This window comes from Symphalangus syndactylus, chromosome 23 (genome assembly GCF_028878055.3).
Source record: "Symphalangus syndactylus isolate Jambi chromosome 23, NHGRI_mSymSyn1-v2.1_pri, whole genome shotgun sequence".
Lineage (NCBI taxonomy): Eukaryota > Metazoa > Chordata > Mammalia > Primates > Hylobatidae > Symphalangus > Symphalangus syndactylus.
Window position 1 is genome coordinate 51,851,376 of NC_072445.2, and position 24,719 is coordinate 51,876,094.

The window sequence follows — 24,719 nt, forward strand, 5'->3', positions numbered from 1 at the left end:
AAAAATCATATAAGTTATGCTCTCAGACCAAAATAGACTTAAGCTAGAAATTACTGAAAAAATGAATGAAAAATCCCCAAATACATGAAGATTAAACAACACTTCTAAATAACATGTGAATTAAATAAGAAATCTCAGGACACATTTAAAAATATTTTGAACTAAATGAAAATGGAAAACACAAATTGAAATTTGTGGGATGTACAAAAGCAAAGCTTACAGGGAAATTTATAGCACTGAATGCATACATTAGAAAATAAGAAAAATCTAATATCAACAATACAAGTTTCCACCTTAGGAAACTAGAAAAGGAAAAGCAAATGAAATCCAAAGTAACAAGAAGGAAAGCAGTAATAAAAATTAAAGCAGCAATCAGTGAAATAAAAAACCTGAAATCAATAGGGTAAAGCAATAAAACCCAAAGCTGTTTCTTTGAAAACATCAATAAAATTAATAAGCCTCTTCCATGCCTAATATGCAAAAAGAGAAAGGATATAAATTACATCAGAAATGAAACAGAGAACAATACTACAGATCCTATAAATATTAAATGGATAATAAAGGAATAGTATAAATAACTCTATGCTCTCAAGTTTGGTAATCTAAATGAAGTGAATCAATTCCCTGAAAGATACAATTTGCCAAAAATTCCACAAGAAGTAATAGACAATCTTAATTATTGTCTATCTATTAAAAATTTGAGTTTCTAATTTTAAAATTTCTAAAACACAAAGCATCAGGCCCAGATGTAGTCACTGGTAAATTCTACCACATGTTTAAGGGAGAAATTATTTCAATTCTCTACAATTTCCTTCAGAGGATAGCAGCAGAGGGAATACTTCCTAACTCATTCTATGAGGCAAGAGTAACCCTAATACTAAAACCAGGAAAAAGTGTTAAAAGAAAGGAAAACTACAAACCAATATCTCTCATGAACATAGATGTAAAAATTCTCAAAAAAAAAAAAAAAACCCTAGCAAATCAAATCCAACAATGTATAAAAAGAAGTATACACCATCACCAAGTGAGATGTATCCCAGGTATTCAAGACTGGATAAACATTTAAAAATCAATCAATGTAATCTATCACATTAAGACTATAAAAAAGAAAAATCACATGATCATATCAATAGATGCAGAAAAAATAATTTTAAAAAATCCAATACTCATTCATGATAAAAACTCTGGAATGTCTTTAACTTTAAATTTTTTTTAAAAATCTACAAAAATCTATAGCTAACATCTTAATTAATAATGAGAAACCTGAAGCTTTTCCAATGATTTGAAAATTAGGAGGAAGGCAAGGATGTCTTCTCTCACTACTACTTTTGAGCATCATATTGGAAGTACTAGCTAATGCAATAACACAAGAAAAGGAAATAAAAAATATACAGACAGGAAAGGAAAATGAAACTGTTTTGTTTGCAGATGACATAATCATTTATGAAGAAAATCTTCAAAAATTGATGAAACAAAAACACTATTACACAATTATGACAAAGTTGTAGGATATAAGATTCATATACAAAAGTCAATTGCTTTCCTGTATACCAGCAATGAACAAGTGAAATTCTAGATCTAAAACACTATGCCATTTACATTAGTAACCCCCAAAATAAAATAGTTAATTATAAATCTAATAATATATATATAAGATCTATATGCAGAAAACAATGAAATTCTGATCAATGAAATCAAGAAAGAACTAAATAAATGGAGAGCTATTCCATGTTCATAGTTAGGAAGACTCAGTATTTTCAGGATGTCAGTTACTCCCAAATTGATATACAGATTCAATGCAGGCTGGGCATGGTGGCTCACGCCTGTAATCCCAGCACTTTGGGAGGCTGAGGCGGGCGGATTACGAGGTCAGGAGATCAAGACCATCCTGGCTAACACAGTGAAACCCCGTCTCTACTAAAAAATACAAAAAAAAAAAATAGCTGGGCATGGTGGTGGGTGCCTGTAGTCCCAGCTACTCACTCAGGAGGCTGAGGCAGGAGAATGGCATGAACCAGGGAGGCGGAGCTTGCAGTGAGCCGAAATTGTGCCACTGCACTCCAGCCTGGGCGACAGAGTGAGACTCCGTCTCAAAAAAAAAAAAAAAAAGAAAAAAATAGAAAAAATAGATTCAATGCAATCCTAACAAAAATCCCAATAAGTTATTGTGTAGATATCAACAAAATGATTCTAATGTTTTTATGGAGAGGCAAAAACCCATAACTGCTGACACAAAATTGAAGAAGAACAAAGTTTGAGAACTGACACTACATGACTTCAGGACTTACTATGAATCTATAGAAACCAAGATAATGTCATATTGGTTAAAGAATAAAGAAATAGATCAATGGAAGAGAACTGAGAGCCCAGAAATAGACCCACATCAAGATAGGCAACTGATAGTCTTTCAGTGAATGGTGCTAGAACTGGAGAGCCACATGCAAAACAGTGAACTAGACAAAGACCACACACACTTTACAAAAATTAACTCAAAATGCATCATAGACCTAAGTGAAAAAAAGAAAAACTATAAAACTCCTAGAAGATAACATCAAAGAAAATATAAAAGACTTTGCGTATGGTAATGACTTTTTGAATAAAACACCAGTCACAAATAATGAGATAAAAATTGAGAAGCTACACTTAAAAAAACCCAAAAACTTCTGACTTGTTAAATACAATGACAAGAGAATAAGAAGACAAGCCACAGACTGGGAGAAAATGTTTGCAAAAAGACACATACATAAGGGACTATTATATAGTCCTATTAGTACTATTATATAGGTCTTTATCACATGAGTCTTTTTTGCAAATACTTTTATATCAAAATAATATATTAATATATAAGATAATATATATCAAATATATCAAATAATATATCAAAATACAACTATTTTGATATATTATTATCTATTAAAAATTTGAGTTTCTAATTTTAAAATTTCTAAAACACAAAGCATCAGCCCCAAAATACAACTATTTTGATATATTATTTATATATATCAAATATATTAAAAACTTTAAAACTCAACAATAAAAAAACCTGATTTAAACAATAAACCAAAGACTGCAACACACATCTGACCAAAGAAGATATACAGGTGACAAATAAGCATATGAAAATATGTTCCACTTCCTATGTCATCAAGAAAATACAAATTAAAACAATAATGAGATAGCAATACACACTTATTAGAATGGCCAAAATCTGTAACATTGACAACACCAAATGCTGACAAGAATGTGGAACAACAGGTACTGTCAATCATTGCTGGTGGGAATACAAAATCGTACTGCAGCTTTGGAAAACAGAAGTTTCTTACCAAACTAAACATATTCTTACCATATGATCTAGCAATTACTCTCCTTGGCATTTACTCAAAGGAGTTGAAAACTTATGTCCACATATAAGTTTGTGGACTAAACTGGTACTCAGGTATTTATAGCAGTTTTATATATGATTACCAAAAACTTGGAAGTGACCAAAGTGTCCTTTAGTAGGTGAATGGATAAACTGTGGTACATCCAGACCATGGAATATTATTCAGTGTTAAAAAGAAATTAGTTATCAAGCCATGAAAAGACATAGAGGAAACTTAAATGCATATAATTAAGTGAAAGAAGACAATGTGAAAAGGATACATACTTATCATTCCAATTATATGACATTCTGGAAAAGGCAAAGCTATGGGGACAGTAAAAAGACCAGTGGTTGCCAGGAGCTGGGGAGGGGGGCATGAATAGACAGAGCACACAGTATTTTTAGAGGAGTGAAACTATTCTTTATGATACTATAATGGTGGATATATGTCATTATATGTTTCTTCAAACCCATAGCATATACTATGGTAAACTATGGACTCTGGGTGACAATGATGTGTCAGTGTAGGCTTATTAATTCTAACTAATGTACTACTCAGAAGGGGGATGTTGATAATAAGGCAGACTATGCATGTGAAGGGGCAAGGGTCATAAAGAAAATCTTGGTACATTTCTCTTAATTTTGCTGTGAGCTTTAAATATTCTAAAAACATAGTCTTTAAATAAATGAAACATAAAGGAACAAAAGAAAAAGGGACAGAGGGAGGGACTGTGTCCCCTTTTATCATAAAAAGTGTAGGGCAAGTAGATGCTTCTATAGCAGAAAAGGACTTTGGGCTCATAAATTATATGCTCCATTATGGTTGGCTCAGTAAAGATCCTTTGCAAAACGGAAAAATATTTAAGCCTTGGTCCTCCTTGTGAAATACCAGACAGTGGAAGAACAAATTCGAAAAGATGTATATTTTCTTTTTGTGAAACATTCAGCAATTTCTAAAATATTTGCAAACATTTAGCTCTCATCTGTAGTATAAGCATACTGCTACCCACTTAGGGATTAGAAGCAAAAGTATTTATTATGCACTGAACATGGCATCTGGAATATATGATAGAAGAGACTTAATAAATGTGGCTTATTAACCTCTTCTCTTTATTTCTCAGAAATGTAAGTGAACACTACACAGGACTTTCGAGGAGCAGAATTTTGAAGCTATATCTTAACACCTTATTATATTTTTCCCTCAAGCACTGAAGAAGTGCAGGATGAAGCCAGTTCTTTGAATCTGAAAGGCAAAATCAGATCCCTATATTTTTTTAAGTTGGGATGTGTAATCTGGTGCTTCTGGGTTGTTTTTATCTAGGATCATGATGACCTGTTATGAGTATGCTTTAGCGACCTTGAAAATGGATAACATCAAAATTCAATTCACTGTACAAAAACGGCATGAAACAATGCATCTTTCAAACATGCTCTGAAATGCTGATCATGATGGTGTCACAAAAATTAACAGTAAATTACAAAATAAGTACATGATAGCATAGCAGTGCATTGTTAAATAAAAATGGGTAGGTGAGAGAATGAAAACACAATAGGCATCTTCTTTCTGAATTTCTTATTGCCAAATCTTAAATGAAACAAGAGGCCTAATCGCAAGTAGATTAGGAGCACAGCACAGAAAGAGTTCAGGACAACGTGCTTTTAAAGGTCGAAGGTCCTGTCACTTTCTCCATTTTGGTCTCTATCACACACATGAAGACAAAGGTAAGTATGTTTCTAGTTAATAGAGTAGTCACAAAATCAATATAGAGAAATAGTAAATACATAGTGCAAATGTTACTTGAAGGAGATACTATCAAGGAAAAGACACTTTCAGAAAAAGAGAGGACTTTAGAAGCAATTTTGTTTAACTGTATTTTTATTGGTGAGGAAAATGAAGTTTTGAGATGTAAAGGACATAAGGTGTGTGTGTGTGTGTGTGTGTGTGTGTTTTCAGCGTAGAATTGAACCCAGGCCCTGTAAGATGTTAGTGTTTCTCTTATCTTTTACATCCTATTGGATCTAAGAGTGTGAATTGAAAGGATTTAAGTATAGCTACAATTTCCTTTCTATAATAGGGCCCGTAGAAAGTCAGGTGGACTTTACAAAATAAGTGAAAGGTAATTTTCAGCAATGAAAAGGTTTTGATTCTAAACTGTCTCTATTTAATAATCTGTAATTCTGCTCACATCAAAAAGAATGTCAGAAGAGAATTAGAGATGGGTTTTTCACATGGGGCTTAAGTGGATGTGGTTTGATAGAAAACAATCATTTTATTTTCTAATTAAGTTTATACAATTTGGCAACCATATCCATTTCCCAAAAAGAATTTCATGTTGATTCTACAAACTGGAAGTCAGAAATAATACTGCTCAAAAGTCTCTCCTTCCTTTCCCAACTCCAGTTTAAATTTGTCTTTTTTACACGAAAATCCAAGCAAAGCTTTGCCCAAGCCTGAAAAAGCTTTGTATGAGGTTCCAGGGAAAAACAAGGCAAAATAATACAAACAGCAATTCTGACAGCAGAGACCAGAGCTCTGCTCTCTGTGATTTTCCTGGCTGTTCAGTAAAGGTCTGGATGCCTGGTGATGAATAGACTGCATGTGTACAGTAGAAGATAAAAATGATCTCCGTTGGCCCTTTCCCAGCTACAGAGGCCATTGCCTTGACCTTAAGCATCGTATTCCAGCCCCAGTTTGCTGAAATGCTTCAAGGCAAAATACTCTGTATCTCTCTGCCTCAGTGTGGCGAGAGGCTCCTGGGCCTGGGAATGTGCTCATATTTGGTGATGTCTTCCTGCGTCACTAAAGCAATCAGATGGATCCAGATTGAAAAGACAATAAGGGCTGAACAAAAGCCGAGAGGGCAAACAGATGAGTAATAATCCCCTCTTCTATCATTTGTGTCTATAGAGAATTATTCAGCAAAATTGAACTCTCTGATGAACAGAGCCCAAGATAGCTTTATGCAATGAAAATGACGGGATTCTTCCTTTCTATTTGCTTCTGTGCTCTGAGAGAAATGGTAAAATGATATTCTTATTCATGGTAGTAGAAAAAAAAAAGCATCTACTGATGTTTGTCACAGTCAGTAGTGTGATACCAGAGAGTGAGAACTTTATTCAGTCAGGCTCCCTTTATCATGAATCAGGATGTATATGGGAGATCTGTCGACACCTCTGTCAGTTCCCAGGGCCTCCGATCTGGGATAGATAGCTCCTGGGGAAAGAAACGGAACATCTGCTCTTCTAAGTTGACTCTGGAAATCAAGAAAGCCAAGTGGATAATAACTTCTCATTCAGTAAGTTTTGAAATAATTCAGTAAACTATGATTTGAAAACCTGTAGCGATGGACTTGGGAAAAGGAAGTCCCCCATATCTAAGGATGTGGAGACTAGAAAGTGGGGGAGGTATTTGCTAAAATGAGAAGTTCATTGGTTACTTTCATATTTTATGTGCCCCCTTCATCCCAACTGCATGCCTCTGAAAGGGTGTTACAGGCACTGTGGGTACCAGTGGCAGTACCTCTGGTGAGGCATAAATCTAGTACTGCTTACCACTGCAGAGGTATCCCTAACCAAATGCTACTGCAGTCTTGCTGGGTGTAGGTTTTGTGGCCCTGTTTTCCCCTGAAACATAGCAGAAAACATCTTTTAAGCTTAGGTTCTGAGTTATCATGGTCTGTGTTTCCACCAAGGGAGAGTGAGTAACGAGCCACTTATGAGAGACACCTATCAATGAGATAATGTAGAAGAAATTCTTTCAGACTAGATGAGTCATAGATTTACCTTTGCTTTTGGGCTGCTGTTCAACAGAGGTTTAAAAAGCGTAGCTGGGATAATGTCCCATTTTATCCCATGTCTGAAAAAAAATCTATTTCTTATCAAGGATTTTTTTTATTAAAAATAACAGCAGCTACTACTTCTTGAGTTACTGAGTTCCTAAGGATACATACAGATTGAGTATTCCTTATCTGAAATGCTTGGGACCAGAAGTGTTTTGGATTTGTACTTTTTTTTCCCATATTTTGGAATATTTGTAGATATATATCTTGGGGAAAGGAGGTAAGTCTAAACACGAAATTCATTTATGGTTTTTATACTTTCTACACCTAGCCTGAAGATAATTTCATACAACATTTGTATTAATTTTGTGCCTGAAACAAAGTTGTGTTGAGTACTTGTGTGTAGAATTTTCCACCGTGGTATCATGTCAGCACTTAAATAATATTGGATTTGAGAGCATTTTTGATATCAGATTTTTGGATTCTCACTCTGTATATATGTGTATGTGTGTGTGTGTACACATACACACACACACACACACACACACACTGTTAGAGATTAAGTGACTTGCTTAAGATAATGCAAGTAGTGAACTTTGGGGCCCAGGGCTGCCTGATTCCAGATCTCAAGGTCCTTGTGCTAAAACCAAGCTAGCTTATCTCTGGCACTCAGTTGCAACTGATTCTACATTGCCTTCTCCTCTTACCTTTGCATTTCCTTTACCATACTGTAAGTTCCTCAAAGGCAGAAGCTATATCCTATGTTTGTCACTCCTATAGAGCCAGCACCTAGCAAGCAGTGTCATTACCAGACTTCATGTGATGAAAGCCTGTTCCATACGTCAGTGTCATGAGACCTCAAGCCTTCGTTGGGTTTGAAAGATAGGTGGAAATAGCCACTCACAAATTACTGAGGTCCTTGCATGCCATATGGGGCTGAGAAAGCTGTTCATTGCATATCCATATGTGCCCTACATTTTCCAGCCCTCAGCTGCCTTTGGGACATGACAGTGCTGAGGAACGGACTGTGAGCAGAAATGACATATGTCACATCTAGGCCATGGCAGCTAAGAATCAATTTCCCTTCTCCATTCTTCTCTTCACACACAGAGTGACATGAGATGATAGTATCACAAGATGAACTCAGCCTGAATTTCTCAGTGATCAAATAGATGAGAACTCTTTCATCAGGCTTTGCTAGAGAAAGAAATACACTTTTGTTTCCAAACCATTGAGATTTGGGGGTTTATATGTTGCTGCCACAAACCCTGTCCTTTTCTTGTCAATATGCCGTGCCATAAAGTTTGGACTTTTAAATATTAACCAAGTCAGCTCATTAGAAGCTTTTATGCAAGGCAGCAGCAATCTAAAGTATCTTAACTATCAAATTAGCTCTTTTTAAGTCATGCCTTCACATTTTCTTTCCTCTCAGCATTTTCCAGGGTCTTTTACTTTTCACTTATTCATTCAACAATTGATTGTTAATTATGTTATCTGACTACTACTGTGTGTCTGGTGTGGGACATTCAGGTCACTTAATTATTTGTTAAATATTGAAGTAAAGTATATCATGTACCAGACACAGTTCTAGGGTGCTTGTCAAATAATCTAGAAATGCTAGAAGGCACTATCATCACCCTCATTTTATATATTAAGGAAACTGGGTCACAGAAAAATTAAGGAACTTGCTCAAGGTCACAGAGCTGGTAGTAGGAAATATTGAAACTTGAAAACAGCCAGACTTGGCTTCAGCACCTAAGCTCTTAACCAAAAAACTGTATTGATGATGATAGTGTTATAGTTGAACCAGTGCAGGGGATGGAGTCCTAACAGATCATCATGGCCAACCTGGTCCTTGCCCATGGGCCTTACTGAAGCTGCTGCTTCCCTCCTATTTTATCACAAACATCAGCTTGGCTTTAAGACCAGGAAGTTCTCAGGAAAATGCTGAGAGAACTCTCAGGGAATTTATCCTATCTCTACATTCCTTTAATATCTTCTTTACCTTTCCATCAAGTCACTGCTTATCCCATATCTTTATTTAGTTATATACAAGATTTATTCATATTAGTATGCCTACAGCATTTACTTCACAACGTGAATATGCAGAGTAAATGTTTTACAGATGATGTAAATGAAGAATGAGTAAACTAATTAATACAAGTTAAGCCATAATCTACCGCTAAAATTTAAGCACTTTTGGATATTTCTGTCTGCCCTACCCTATAAATGGCAGAGTATACAATACATAGCAGTAAATATATTTTTTCTGCCTGATCATAAAGCCTAACTATGTAACACTTTCAATGAGTGTTATTTAATATCTTGTGGTGTTGTTTCCAACTGTGGAGGGATCTTTTACTGTTCTAGTACTGAGAAAATAGTAATAGAGGGCATATATTGAGCATTTACTGTGAGTTAGGCAGTTGCTATGGACTGAATGCTTATTTCCCAAAATTTATGTATTGAAGCCCTAATTCCCAGTATGAAGACATTAGGAGGTGGGGCCTTCAGGAGGTAATTAGGTCATGGGGATAGAGCCCTCATGAATGGGATTCCTGTCTCTTAAAGAGATATGAGAGAGAGGATCTTTCTCTTTCTCTACCATGTAAGAATACAGCAAGAAGTCACCCATCTGCAAACCTGGAAGCAGGTATTCACAAGGAAACGAATCAGCCAAGTGTTAGTTTGTTCTCACACTGCTATAAAGAAATCTAGACGGGGTAATTTATAAAGAAAAGAGGTTTAATTGGCTCCTGGTTCTGGAGGTTGCACAGGAAGCACAGTTGTTTCTGCTTCTGGGGAGGCCTCAGGAACTTTCCAATCATGGTGGAAGGCAAAGGGGAAGCAGGCCTGTCTTACACAGCTGGAGCAGGAGCAAGAGAGAAGGAGGGGCATGCTACACCGTTTTAAACAACCAGATCTTGTGAGAACTCTATCACGAGAACAGCACTACGGGGATGGTGCTAAACCAGTCATGAGAAACCACCTGCGGCCACAATCCAGTCACCTCCCATCAGGCCCCACCTCCAACACTGGGGATTACAATTCAACAAGAGATTTGCATGGGGATGCGGATCCAAACAATGTCAAGCTAGTAGCTTGATCTTGGATTTCCCTGCCTCAAAAAATGGAAAATAAATGTTGTTTATGCCACCCTGTCTATGGTATTTGTTACAGCAGCCTGAACTAGGACAGCAGTCTTATAAGGACTTTATGTATAAAAACGTATTTAATCTTCATAATAGCTTGATGAGTCATATTCAATCAATTCTCATTATTCACAGTACTTATGTTCTGTACAAACACTGAATTGGACTGCTGCTCCTAGAAAAAATAAACGGTCAGGTTCCTTTGAGCCCCTGGTGACAGCATTTTCATCAACTGAACAATATACAACCCTGTTTTATGTGTGCTTGTGTTTAAAGACACCTCATGTAATGTTGTTTTATTTACATTAAACTCATGGCCAACAGCACTATAACTCCTGCCTGAATAAAACTTATCTAACACATGTATTTTCTCCATAAAACACACCACAGCCTTCCTGCACACAGAAACACTAGACAGACAGCACTTTGGCACTACACTTACGGCCATTGTAGAAGGTGAAATCACCAACAGAAATGCACAAAAATGTGAAAATGTGGCATCACCTAGACTGTGGAAAGAACACGTGTTTACAGCATGTGAGCTGAAACCAGAAAGCAGAGCATCACCTTGTTTGACCTCAGCTGGGAGCATGTATATCAGGTGAATAAAATTTTTCACAGCTCTGTGCATGTCTTCAAATAACCATGAAAGTGCCGCAAGTATTGATTTTGGAGTTATAAATAAATTGTAGTGAGCAGACAAGTTTGCAAATATGAAATCTGTGAATAACGAATGTAAAAGATGAAATATTTGTGCCCTGAATCGATAGGTAGGTCCCCTATCCCACAGTGTGGATGTATTTGGAGATGGGGTGTGTAAGGAAGTAATTAATGTTAAATAAAGTCTTAAGTGTGGGATCCTGATCAGATAGGACTAATTTCCTTATAAGGAAGAGATGCTGGAGAGTTTTCTCTTTCCGCACCTCATGCTCTGAAGAAAGGCCATGTAAGGACATAGTGAGAAGGTGGCCATCTGTAAGACATGAAAAGAGCCCTCACCTAAAGCCAAATTAGCCAGAACCTTGATCTTGGACTTCCTAGCCTCCAGAATTTTGAAAAAATACATTTCTGTTGTTTAAGCCACACAGTCTAGTATTTTCTTATGGTGGCCCAGAGCAGACTAAAACAGTAAGTACTGGTTGTACTATTGTAATTCCACTTTAAGAATAAGGAAACTTGGGCACAGGGATGTTATGTAACTAATACCTGACTTTCCTATCTACTGCTTAATGGACCTGGTTTCAAACCCATGCAGTCTGATTCCAGATGATATATTTTAAGTGCCAGAACACTATGCTAGACTCCTTGAACTAGACCATGTGATGAGGCTGCCCTTCCCTTTTGCTCTAAATTGGTCTGTGAAATCATCAGGTTGAGCTCTGAAGCACACCTCTTCCTTTCCTGACAAAGCAGATTCTCTTTGTATCTCTCCAACTCCTCGATAGCTCAAGATATAAAAAGAGAACACCAACATGACACATTCTTTTTTAAAGCTGAACACCGCTTCTCCCAGCTGCCAGCCAGCAGAGAGTCAATCTTCTCCTGGAAATTTCCTCTCCTTGACCATGTTGTATCCATTAGCCAGGGAGAAAGTTTTCCCAGTGCACTGTCCTTAGTACTGCATTGTCATAATTGAAACCATTAGGTTACATTCTTTCCACATGTGAGAGTGTAGCCAATGCACCTCACTTGGTGATACTTCAGTTCCTTGGTTCTTAATGTGTTTTGGGTAACGGACCACTCTAATAATATGAGGAAAGTTATGGACATATTGCCCCAGAAAAAAAAAATGCACATGCAAAGTGATATAGGAGCTTTTGCATAAATTTCAGGGACTCAAGGACCAACAGAAGCCCACTCTCCCTTCTGAAAGCCCTTGCTCTAGTAATACTATTTCATTTACACAGAAAGGATAACAGCCTCTATCTACAATCTATCTATATAGTGGTGACAACAGCAAATGGAAAATCTACGTTGGAAGACTTGGCGTTTATGTGAAGTTGTGTTTCTGGCTACTGCAGAACCTCTTGTTACATTGTATCATGTTTATCTTCATCAGGCATTTCAATACTTCATCTTTATTCCCACAGTCCGTTAGCTGTTTCCAAGCCCTTCTCACTAAGAAACAGGGGCAAAGCACATGTACTTGAAAAGAAAGAAATGCTCTGCTTCCCTTTAGAGGGGCATTGGTTTCCTAACCTTGGGAAATGGGTGATGTTACCACACAGCCAGCCAAAGTTTCCAATGGCAACTGAAAGCAGAATAGCAAGAAACCAGTTCAACAGCTGACACCAAAATGCTTTTCCATATGTAAAGCTGTCTTAAACCCACAAGAGACACTGAGAATAAACTTTGTGCTTTCTTTTCTTTTTTGCTTAATACCAAATGGGTCAGGGAGAAGCGCTGGACGCTTTTAAAAATGTACTTATAATTTTGAATCCAAGCTGTGCAAGTACCCATTGGAGACAACTGTTCTCTCATGGCCTGCTTTGAATAAACAATCACAGCTCTGTGTGATATTACTTCTTAACCAGATTCTAGCATTGAGCTGTTGGCTCGCCATGGTTACTTGCATTCTAAACCAGTGGCTCCTTTTCCTTCCCCTTGGCTAAGATTTCTGCCTACTTGGCAGTGGCTCCCTCTCATTTGAACTTTCGCCCTCTTTTAATCTCCACCAAATTTTAGTCTAAAAGAACCTTTCACGGGCACCTTTTGTTACTCTGAGTCTCTTTCTCGTGTGAGAACCAGCTTAGGGAGCTGCTTACTGGAAAACACTCAAGGGCCTGTCTTCCTCCTCTGTGAAGCCAGCAGTGACAGGCTGTTTTGTGTATGTACTTTCCTCCCCCACTTTTTTTTTTTTTTTTTTTTTTTTATTAAGGAAGCACAAGATGCAAGCTGTTTGCTGAAAACAAAATGTTTGCTTTCAAAAGCAAGGGAACACACACATATTTGCATATGTCCATGTGGCTCCACTATCGTCTGACTCCAGGGCCACTCCTCTTTATTTCTCCAGCATATAGCTCTTTCAAAACTTATTTCAGATCAAAAGCCAAGCTAATGAAAAGTTTTAGTTCTTCCTAACTTCCCACACCAGTCACAATTCAGCAAGGCCTTCCAGGACCTCAGCATCCATGGAGCCCGGTCCTCTTTCCAAAGAATAAACATTTCAACCTCTCCTCCCATTTGATGGTTAGACAATCTGCTTCCTATATAAATGGAGTCTGCCATTTTATTCAGAACCCCCGGCTTCATCCTGTTCATTCTCTGGATTGTCTCCTCAGCCTGGACTCATAGCCACTCAGCTCTGTGCTATTGTCCTCTCCTCACCCTAACTGTGCCTAACCACTAAGCTATATCAGTTCCTTTCCCAAAAGCAAATCCACCGTCTCTCTCTCTCTGTTTCTTTTCCTGAGCCTCACAGCATGGGGGTCTGTTCACCAAACAATCTGGTGTTGACTCCAGCCGGAACCCACCCTGATGCCTGGTAATTCAGTTCTGCAAATTCTCTCCCACTCTTTGCAAAATATTCTAGACCTCTCCTTTCTCTCTCCCTCTCAATAATCTTCTTGCCTCTTGACTCAGAAGATAGGGGTTTACTGGCTCAAGCTACTAATTTTTCCCACACTCACTCTTTTTTCACACCCTGGTAAATATTCAGAATCCCATCCAGTCTTGGAGGGGAAGTGAAATTCCCCTTTCCCAAAGCCAATCCCATCTTTGTGAGCTCAGGCCTTCCAAATGCAAAGGGACTATGCTTTATATTTTCTTCACAGTCACAGCCATTTATTCCCAACCAAGTCCTACTCTTCTGCCTTCAAACATACTTAAATGTTTGAAAAACAAAAACAAAACACTTCCAAGCAAGCCTTCTTGTTCCATATGCCCTTCTCACTACCATCCAACTTCTTCCCATCCTTATAACTCCACACTTGAATTGCCTGCATCTGTCACTTTTATTTCTTCATCTCACCTCCTCTGCTCTCTTATCTCTCTTTTCTCACTTTCAGCTTCACCACCATTCTAAGAATCTTCTTATGAAGGCCATCAATAAAAATAAGGGTGTTTCCTTCACCTTCAGTGTCTTTGTCTTCCATGCTGCCAATGGTCTACTTTTCATAAAACTCTTGTTTTCTGTTTATCACATTCTCCTGATTTCCTTCTCCTTTTATGCCTACTGCTCCTTCAGCAGTTCCTCTCCCCAAGGCTCTGACCTTAACTCACTTAAGTTTATCAAACATTTCTTGGACATTGACTCCAACAAAATGTGGAGTAAAACTTTTTTTATTATCTGGAGATTTTAGCTCAAGCTTCAATTCTTTTCAAGTACATGTTGTGTTTTGCCCCTGTTTCTTAATGAGAAGGGCTTGCAAATAATCCTGAGGAGAATAGGAAATAGGCAGGGCTCTTAGGCACTTGGTTGCTAAAACATAGAAATACTTCTAGAGAACTGATAAATAGCCACTTCCCTGAGCCCCAGCAAGAGGCCTTAGCCTCTTGCCTGGAACCCCTTGATTTCCTAATGGTTCAGAAACTAAAAGATTAAATTCTAGATCATCAAGGCCTTTACAGAATACTGTTTCAACATTATGGTCTGAATCCATCTAATGACCTGCCATAGGAGCCATTAAACACATTGGCCATTAAACACATTGAGGACTACCACTGTCAATAAGTTCTTCTGTGTTCTAAAGAGCAGCCAGCAATCCTTCAAGTGTTTACTAAGGGGTGATCAAACTGGAACTTAATTCTCCCACTTACCTCTTCCATCTATCCAATATAAGCTATGGACAGGAGTTCCTGAAAAGAGACATAAGTTGGGGAGAATTATCTGCCTAGGAACAAGAGCTGTTACTAGGGGGAAATGCACATGAAGAAAAGGAAAGAGGGCTCTCCCCACCTAACCAAGTAAGGGGAGCTCTGAAAGAAACCTTTGTAGAGATTTTGGATGTCTGCAAAAGAAGAGATACCAGATTGTCCTTTCCAATTGGATACTTTCAACTCGCAGACAGTTTTAGGCTTAGTCAGTACATCAGAGTTTGATGAGGGAGGCCTTGGGAGCACTTGACATTTAGGAGGAATTTATTTGTGTCCCCTGAAGTTTGACAGTGTACATAAAAATAGATACTGGTGTCTGCTGCCAAACTGGAAAAAATCAGAAGATAAAAGGCTGGCTGGAGCTGTCTTCCATGGCAAGACAAGGAAGGGAGAGTGGAGCCTGGGGGCAGCAGACTACCCAGAGTCTGGCATGGAAATGAGGCATGAGTTTCCTTTAGTCCAAGTGAGCTTAGGCTGTCTCTATGGGATCCTACTTTAGAAAGTGCTGGGGGTGAGTGGATCCTAACAGGATGGATCCCTGTGGACAAAGACTGAAAGGATGTCACTCTAGGTCAGCTGGAAAGCACATTACCCATGTCATCAAATAATAACCTGGAACAATCTCAGTGAACAATGTTTAGAGATATTGGCTGAAGAACTCAAAAAGAAAATAAAGGGAGAAAAAAGAAAAGTTATCCATGAGAGAGCAGTATTTAGAAGCCTGCTCTAATGGAGAACACACTAGCCATTTACTATCAGCCAAGAAAGAACTACAAAAAAAAGCAGCTAAATAAAGGCTTGAAAGGGTAAGAAGGAAATCTGAAAGTTGAGAACATGGCCCCTCCCCTACTACAGGCCCAGAGCCATGGGTCTGGCCTGAGCTGTGAGAAGAAAGATATTCAAATCAAATCAGAAGTGAGACTGGAATTTTGGCTTAACCTTATCCAGAAATTTTACTTCCTGAAAGTGTTGTATGTATCTAAACATTCTTATAATTGAACATTTCTAGGAAACTGTGGAATCGTCTCAGGAAATCAGATGAAGGAAAGAACGATATGACCAGTCATGTCAGAAAACAGGGATTAGAGAAAAATAAAGACATTTAATCTGTATATCCCTGCTTAATAACTAGTTATACATGTTTAAAAATACCTAGTTTACTGATTCACTTTTATTGTTAACTGCTGCTTTTTTTGTTTTTGTCTCTTCCAGTTGCAAGTGATGAAATCCTAACTCAAACAGGCTTAAGCAAAAGAGCTCACATAACAAAGATGTCTACAGGTATTTTAGATTCAGGAATAATCCAGGACCTCAAAATAATGTTATCAAGGCCCCGGCTTTCTTATTATTTGAAATCCATTTGTCTCTGCTTGGCTTAATTTTGCATGCATATTCTTTCTCAGCTGTAGGCATGATGGATCGTACCATGCCAGCTTAATAAATCTTGCATACACACACACAAAAAAAGTGGGGTAGCATACCGATAAATTTCCATTGAGTTCTCTAAGTGACCTATCTTGGATTCTGTCTTAACTCTAGAGCCTGTGGTATTCTAATTGGTGAAATGTACAACATATGCCCATTTCTGTGGTCGGAAAATTAGGGTCAGCCTCACATAAACCATATGAAATGAGTTCCCCCCAAATAGGGGTTCTATTAAGAAGAGGGAATATTGAATGACCCAAAGATATTAAAACAAAGATAACAGAAATCCATTAGAATATCCTCATTTGTAGCTTCTTCCAGGTTATCACTCACTGTCTATTTCTCCTTTCAGTTCTGTCAGGTTATGCTTCATGTATTTTGGGCCTCTCTTATTAGGTGCACATGATTTTATTATCATAAAATGTCCTTTTTCTCTAGCAACAAATTTTGTTCTAAAGTCCATTTTGTCTGATATTAGCATCGCTAAAAAATGAGGTGAAAAAGACAAAACTAGATGATGGATTATACTTGGAGAGTGTTATTGAACAGATTAATATGATTTTGAGATTTGCGGTTTGGTTGTCAGGGTATGGCTATTCAGCTATTCAGTGAGATTGGGAAAGAGTAGGAACAATAGATGTGAACATTAAAGAGATGAGTTTTTTGTGTAAAAAAAATATTATCAGTTTCCACATCTGTGAGAGAACCAAAAAGTCCTTGGTGGCTACTTCAGAACTGTATTATTATCTAATTATTTTTATGTAATCCTATTTTGAAATTTCAAGCTTTATGTGGTCAAGACAATAGTCTACTTGCAATTTTCTCATGCTTTGTGCAGAGTTTAGCTCAGATTAGATGAAATGCTTTTAAATGGAAGGATTGATTTAGAAAACTTGATGTTGGGCTGGGCATGGTGGCTCTTGTCTGTAATCCCAGCATTTTGGGAAGCCAAGGCGGGTGAATCATTTGAGGTCAGGAGTCTGAGACCAGCCTGGCCAACATGGTGAAACCCTGTCTCTACAAAAAATACCAAAATTAGCCAGGCATGGTGGTGGGTGCCTATAATCCCAGCTACTTGGGAGGCTGAGGCAAGAGAATCAATTGAAACCAGGAGGCAGAGGTTTCAGTGAGCCAAGATCATGCCATTGCATTCCAGCCTGGGCAACAGACTGAGTAAGACTCTGTCTCAAAAAAAAAAAAAAAAAAAAAAGAAAGAAAAGAAAAGAAAGAAAACTTGATGTCCTTATGAGTGTCTAGCCAGTCTGAACAAGATTTAGTTCCCTTAGCCTAATGGGTTGCTTTTTCTTTTGAATCATGGGTCATTGAACACTCTGCTTTCTTTCCTTAGAATGCCCTTCTCTTCTTTCCATATAATTCACTTGGCTAAGCCTACTTGTCTTTCAGTCCTCAGCTATCTCCTTCTACAGAAAGCCTTTTCTAATGACTCAAGATTTTCTGTGCAATTTCTTCCATTTACCCCAATGCAGTCCTTTTTGCACTGCATTGTTTAATAGCCTGTTCCATGAAGATAGATATTGCTTCCTGTGTATTATCTTAGTTGATAGCATAATACATGGAAATTCAAAAAATTCTTTTTGAATTAAATATTAAACAGACATATTTAGCTATAAGGAAAGAACTATCTTTCTAATTGCTTATTTTACACTCCTATACCAGAATATCCAGGCACTGAATATATTGACTTTTGGTCAAAACTTAGGAAAAGAAAACAGTTTCAGATAAAGAGGAATGGATATCTCCAAAGTAGATGTCCAGAGAAATATAAAAAGAATTTATTTACGGAACCTACATCAACTAAATCCTTTTCTGAAATTGAAATTCCATTCATCTCTCAAAGACGCCCGGGAAGATGAACTAAGTTGGTTTTGAGATGATTGGCTGATGGATGATGCCATTATCCGAGTTTGGTATCTTTGGGGGGTGGTTATCAATTACACAGCATATTTCATCAAAGCTAAGATAGTGTTCATTGTAAAATGCACCATTATTTTATGTACCTTCAAAATAGTAAAGGAAAACCTGATAACAATTCTGTGACAGTGATTAAGAAATATTGATTGTAAGACACACTTCAATTTTAGAGACACTAAAATGTGAAAAAGATGTGTGTCTTGAACACAATTAAATATGTTAGATAACACATGAATTATAGAATGTGGAAGGACCTAAGACTTAATCTACTCTAGTCTTCACCAACTTATAAATAAACTAAGAACTAAAGATTTGTAAGTATACAGGTACACAAAAATTGGGGAAATCAATTAACCTTAAAAACCAGATGGGCTGGTTTGTTCCAGTGTCAACATTTTATAATTCTTTTCTAATATTAATACTAAAAAGAGACCTAGAAGAATATGTGTCATCATCAAATGACAAATGTCTCCTTCCTATGTTAGAGATAGCTAATTTACCTCAACAAATATGTTACTTTAATTTTCTATACTCACATGCCCGAATCATAGCATCTCTTCCCAGTGAGTCAAGGGTTTGCCTAGAAAGAAAGACTTGAATCCAGGGTTTGATAGTCAAGCAAATACCTAATGAGATGTATACCCGATGGTACATGTAACTATTTTTCTACCATTTAATAATATCTCATTTAGGCCAGGTGCGGTGGCTCACACCTGTAATCCCAGCACTTTGGGAGGCTGAGGCAGGTGGATCACAAGGTCAGGAGTTTGAAACCAGCCTGACCAACATGGTGAAACCCCGTCTCTACTAAAAATACAAAAATTGGCTGGGCGTGGCAGTGTACACCTGTAATCCCAGCTACTCACGAGGCTGAGGCAGGAGAATCTCATGAATCCGGGAGGCAGAGGTTGCAGTGAGCTGAGATTGCGCCATTGCATTCCAGCCTGGGTGACAGAGTGAGATTCTGTCTTAAAAAAAAAAAAAAAAAGAAAGAAAGAAAAAAAATCTCTCATTTAATCAAAGACCATTTCCTTGGCATGAGATATTCAATATTTCATTAGAGGAACAAATCAAACTTGCTATAATTATGAATTTTGAATTCACGATTTCTAATGGCAACTTTAGACTTAGCTTTCTTCAGTCAATTTTAGTTTCTTTGGCACATAATGCTCCAGGTTTTGTTTTAAAAAGCCACTTATTCCCTTTCTCTTTCCTTCATTTCCCCCTTCCCTTAACATCACAATTGAAAAACTCTCCCTCAATTCCACCTCCTCTCAAATTCCCCTACCTCTAGAACCTTAGGCCCTCCTTTCATTACTTTGCTAATAACAAAAGCATCTTCATTTTCTCTGGAACTCATGCAGAAGAAACATTTTAAGCTCAACTAAATAATTACCCACCTACTTTATATTTCGTAAAAGGAATCCTGATTGACTGAAAAATCACCAGGCTGTTGTCACCAGAATCCTTACTGTGAAACCTTCCTTACAATCTTTCTTCAACTTTCTGTTTTTGATGTGGGAAGTAGCAAAATTAAGGGAATTTGTGAATTTTATGAGAAAATGCCACCAGATAAATGAAGTACATTTAATTGAATACATCATCATAAATGCATTCAGTATATGAGTGACATGACAAAGGAAACCACAGAGCGTAAGAGGTGCATGGTCGTCTTTCAGTTTGCCACCAACCCTTAGAGCGGGCTGTAAGGTACGCTCAAGGGAATGTGCTCAAGGTCAAGATCACAGCACAGGCAACAGTTGAGAGCATGGTGGGGGACAGGTGGAGGTGGTAGCAGCTTAAGAATGACTCACCAGGCAAGTGAAGACAAAGCCTTTCTCAGCAGACCTAAATCCCAGTTGCTTCGTCACCTCCATTTTGTAAAAAATACCCTTTGCTTAGAAAGGATAAGAAGAAACCATGATTCCACTGAAGAAGTTCTCTGACAAAACAACCTCAAGATTGTCAACGGATTCTTCCTGCTTGTGAATACATAATATACAAATATTTATACATACTTGTGCACGCATACAAAACCAGTATTTTAAATCAGTATAAAGCCCTTTCTGAAAGTAGGGCTGGCCCCTGAGCAAAATAGTAATTTAGCAAAGTTTGACTTGCTGTCTTCTCACTTCTTTTAATGCTACCTTTTTGCCCCTTATCTTACTCAAGAGTCTTATTCCTGTTGTCTCTGACAGCGTTAAGCTCCTCCGTGTTAATGTGCTAATAACTAAGTGTTTTAGCCTATTCAAGCTATAACAAAACATCTTAAACTGGGTAATTTATAAGCAACAGAAATGTATTTCTCATAGTTCTAGAAGCTGGGAAGTACAAGATGAAAATGCTAGCAGTTTCAGTGTCCGGTGAGGGCTCTCTGCTTTAAAGATGGAGCCTTGGCCAGGTGTGGTGGCTCATGCTTGTGATCCCAGCACTTTGGGAGGCTAAGGCAGGAGGATTACTTGAGGCCAGGAGTTCGAGACCAGCCTGGGCAATATATCAAGATCCTATCTCTACAAAAAATAAAATGTAAAAAAATATATAGCCAGACGTAATAGAACATGCCTGTAGCCCTAGCTCCTCAGGAGGCTGAGACAGGAGGATCCCTTGAGCCCAGGAGTTCAAGGCTGCAATGAGCTATGATAGCACCACTGCACTCCAGCCTGGGCAACAGAGTGAGACCTTGTCTCTAAATAAACAAAGATAGTGCCTTGGTGCTACATGTTCACATGGCAGAAGGAACAGGGGCACTCCCTTCAACGTTTTTCATAAGGGCATTGATCCCATTCATGAGGGCAAAGCACTCATAACCTAATCACTCTCCAAAAGGTTCTACCTCTTAATGCTATAACATTGGGTAGTAGGTTTCAATATATGAGGTTTATGGGGGACAGCATCATTCACACCACAGCAGTAAGTATTTGAAAAGTGCTGCTATATTTGAGGCCTTTTTAGAGAAAATGAGAGGGTCTTCAAGGCTGTAAGTCAATGTGAAATGTGGACTTGGTAACTGGCAATTCGGAAATAATCATATTCTTTCTTGACTACCTCAGCAGCTTGATAGCTAGGAGGGGTCTATTTGATATATATATATATCAAATATATATTTGATTATATTTGATATATATATAAAAATTATATTTGATATATATATAAAATTATATTTGATATATATTTGATATATATATAAAAATATATATATATTTTTTTTACTGGTAATGGACATTATCTATAGATATTTTAAAAATTGTGGGAGCTGGAAAAGATTTTGACAGTCATCTCAAACCATGTCTACATTTTATACATTTGGTAACTGAGATGTAGAGAGGCAAGAGAGTTATTGCCAGAGGCTATCCTCATTCCCATCATATTTCCAGGTCAGTAGTTTCCAGAAATTCTGCCTTGGGAAAACTGACACTGATTAGAGGTTTGAATTTTTGGCACTTAGCAAGCTAAATAATTTAGCATGTGTTATCTGAGAAGGCTGAAGATATAGTTCTAATTTATGGACCCTCATGTTGAAGGGACGTCTAACCAGTTTGTTTTTGTCCATCAATAGGTCAATGGTTGCTTAAAAGAAGGGTTTCAACTTCCTCATATGGTGCCACAAGCCCTGGATAACATATATCAAATGCCCATGTATTGAAAAGAAGCTGTCTGCTCCGTTCCTCTAGATGAGAAGGCCTTAGGAAAATCTTTTTGGCTATCTGCTTTTAGCACTATGGCTGACTAGGTGCTCCGAAAACCTCCTGTTACTATCTATTACATAGGACAAAGTCTTCAAAGCATTGTTTGCCTTTAAATTGGTGGAGATTTTCAAACCTTCTCCCCAAATTCCTGCCATGGGAACTGCAGTGAAGAACTGGGATCAGAACAATCAGGGGTCAGGAGGAACAGGGTGACCTAAGGGTAGATCAGGAGAGTAGCTATGCTGTTGGTTACTAAGTCTTGAGCAAATATTAAAGTAGGGAATCTGAGTCTAGAATTCTTGAACTGACCCAAGGTAAACAGAAGTTTTCTACCATTAAGGACAGAAGCCATAGTCAGAAAGCATACCCAGACTGAAAGAAAGCCTTCTCAATTTTTGACCTGCAGGATTTCCACCAAAGAGATCAAGTAATGTGCTCACAATCAAAGATCATTAGCAAAGTAGAAAGGAAGCTGTATTAGTTATCTATTGTAGAATAGCAAATTACTCTAAAAGTTAAAGTTTTATAAAATAACTATAAACATTCATTACCCCTGCCATTTTCTGAGGGTCAGAATAGGAGAACCTAGAATCTGGGGAGTAGGTCAATGTTTTTCATAAGGGCACTGATCCCATTCATGAGGGCAAAGCACTCATAACTTAATCACTTTCCAAAAGGTTCTACCTCTTAATGCTATAACATTGGGTATTAGGTTTAAATGAGTTTCTCATAAACTTACGGTCATTTGAAGGCTTGATGAGTGCTGGAGGATCCAATTCCAAAAGTACCCACTCACCTGTGCTATATTGGTGTTGGTTATTGATTGGCGACCTCAGTTCCTCTCTGTGTGGGCCTCCCATTAGGCCAGCTGAGTGTACTCATGACATGGCAGCTGGTTTCCATCAGAGTAATCGATCCGAGAGAGTAAGTCAGGAAGGAGCTATTCTTTTCATGTCCTAACCAGAAATGAAAACAGGGGCAAAATTCCTTTGTAATCTTGGGGTAAAAAAGGCTAACCATAAAAAAAAATCCAATCATATTTTAATATTTAAATTAAAATTTTAGTATTTAAGTTAAATTTTTATATTTTAATTAAAATAAAAAATTGTGTTCAGCAAATACACCATCAGAGAATAAGAAAAATAAATGGCAAACAAAGGGAGATATTTACAAGTCACTTAACAACAAAGGATTAATATATTCCAGAATATATACATAATTTCTACAAATCAATAACAGACAACCCAACAGAAAAACAGGCAAAAGCCAAAACACAGTTAAGAGAAACAAACATGGCCAAAACAGATATAATGAGGTGCTCAACCTAGCTAATAATCAAGGAAATACAAGTTATGACCATAATAAGATACAGTTTTACACCTATTTAATTATCTCAGATTAGAAGATCTGACAATACCCAGTATCAGAGAAGAAGTGAATCAATGGGAAAGCCAGGAGGCACTAAGTTGTTACAATCACTTTGGAAAACAACTGGGCTTTCTCTTGTGAAAGTGAATACTTACATATTGTCTCTACCCAGCAGTTGTATTTCTACGTAAGTGATTTTGACCCCTAGAGTACCTTTGGCAATGTCTGGAGACGTTTTTGGTTGTCACAACTTGGAGACACTACTGACATCTAGTGGGTAGAGGCCAGGGATGCTGCTAAACGTGTTATGATGCATAGGACAGTTTCACACAACAAAGAATTATCTGTCTCCACACATCAGTACTGCTGAGGTTGAGAAACTCTGTCCTAGGTATATGTGTTAGTGAAACTTGCATACATGTGCAACAGGAGATGTAGAAGAGTATATTCATGACAGCAACAGCTAACTGGAAGCCATAATTCTCCTTTAACAGGAGAACAGATAAATCAATTGTGACATAGCTATTCCATGGAATACACGATTGAAATATAGCTACAGACAACCATGATGCAAAGTGAAAAACAATAAATTTCATAAGAAGATATCCCATGTAATATGTTTAACGAACTGCTCAAAAAGAAGCACAACTGAAAAAATCTGTTATTTAGGCCTACCAACAAGCAAATGACAAGAGTATAAAAGTAGAGTAAGCAATAATTACACAAAATTCAAAGTACTGGTTACTGTTTGTGCAAAATGAGGGGAATATTTCAGCATGGAAGCGGAGGATAAATACAGGGAAGCATTGCAACCATGTTTGAATATTTCGATTGGATGGTAGGTTCACAGTTGCTCATTACACTGTCACACTTTATAACTTACATCAGCAGTTCCCAACCTTTTTGGCACCAGGGGCAGGTTTCACGGAAGACAATCTTTCCACAGACCAGGGATATTAGGGACAATTTGGGGATGCAAGGGTATTATTAATACATTTATTGTACACTTTATTTCTATTACAACACTTAATGAAATAATTATACAACTCACCATAATGTAAAATCAGTGGGAGCCCTGAGCTTGTTTTTTTCTGTTTGTTCTTGTTTTTTGCAACTAGACAGTCCCATCTAAGGGTGATGGGAGACAGTGACAGATCATCAGGCATTAGATTCTCATAAAGAGCATGCAACCTAGATCCCT

The 24,719-nt window shown here is 37.6% G+C and overlaps 1 long non-coding RNA gene across 4 annotated transcripts in view; it reads left to right on the forward strand.

The window, feature by feature from the left end:
- LOC129473659 (uncharacterized) overlaps positions 1-24,719 on the forward strand; it is a 66,525-nt gene that overhangs the window by 24,270 nt on the left and 17,536 nt on the right. The window contains exons 2-3 of one of the 4 annotated variants that reach the window (XR_008654318.2): positions 16,320-16,388; positions 22,021-22,776. The exons of 2 other annotated variants lie outside the window; for them this stretch is intronic. This is a non-coding gene — a long non-coding RNA (uncharacterized lncRNA). Of the gene's footprint in view, positions 1-16,319; positions 16,389-22,020; positions 22,777-24,719 lie in introns of those variants that run through there. One more of the 4 variants, XR_008654317.2, reaches the window with a different exon arrangement.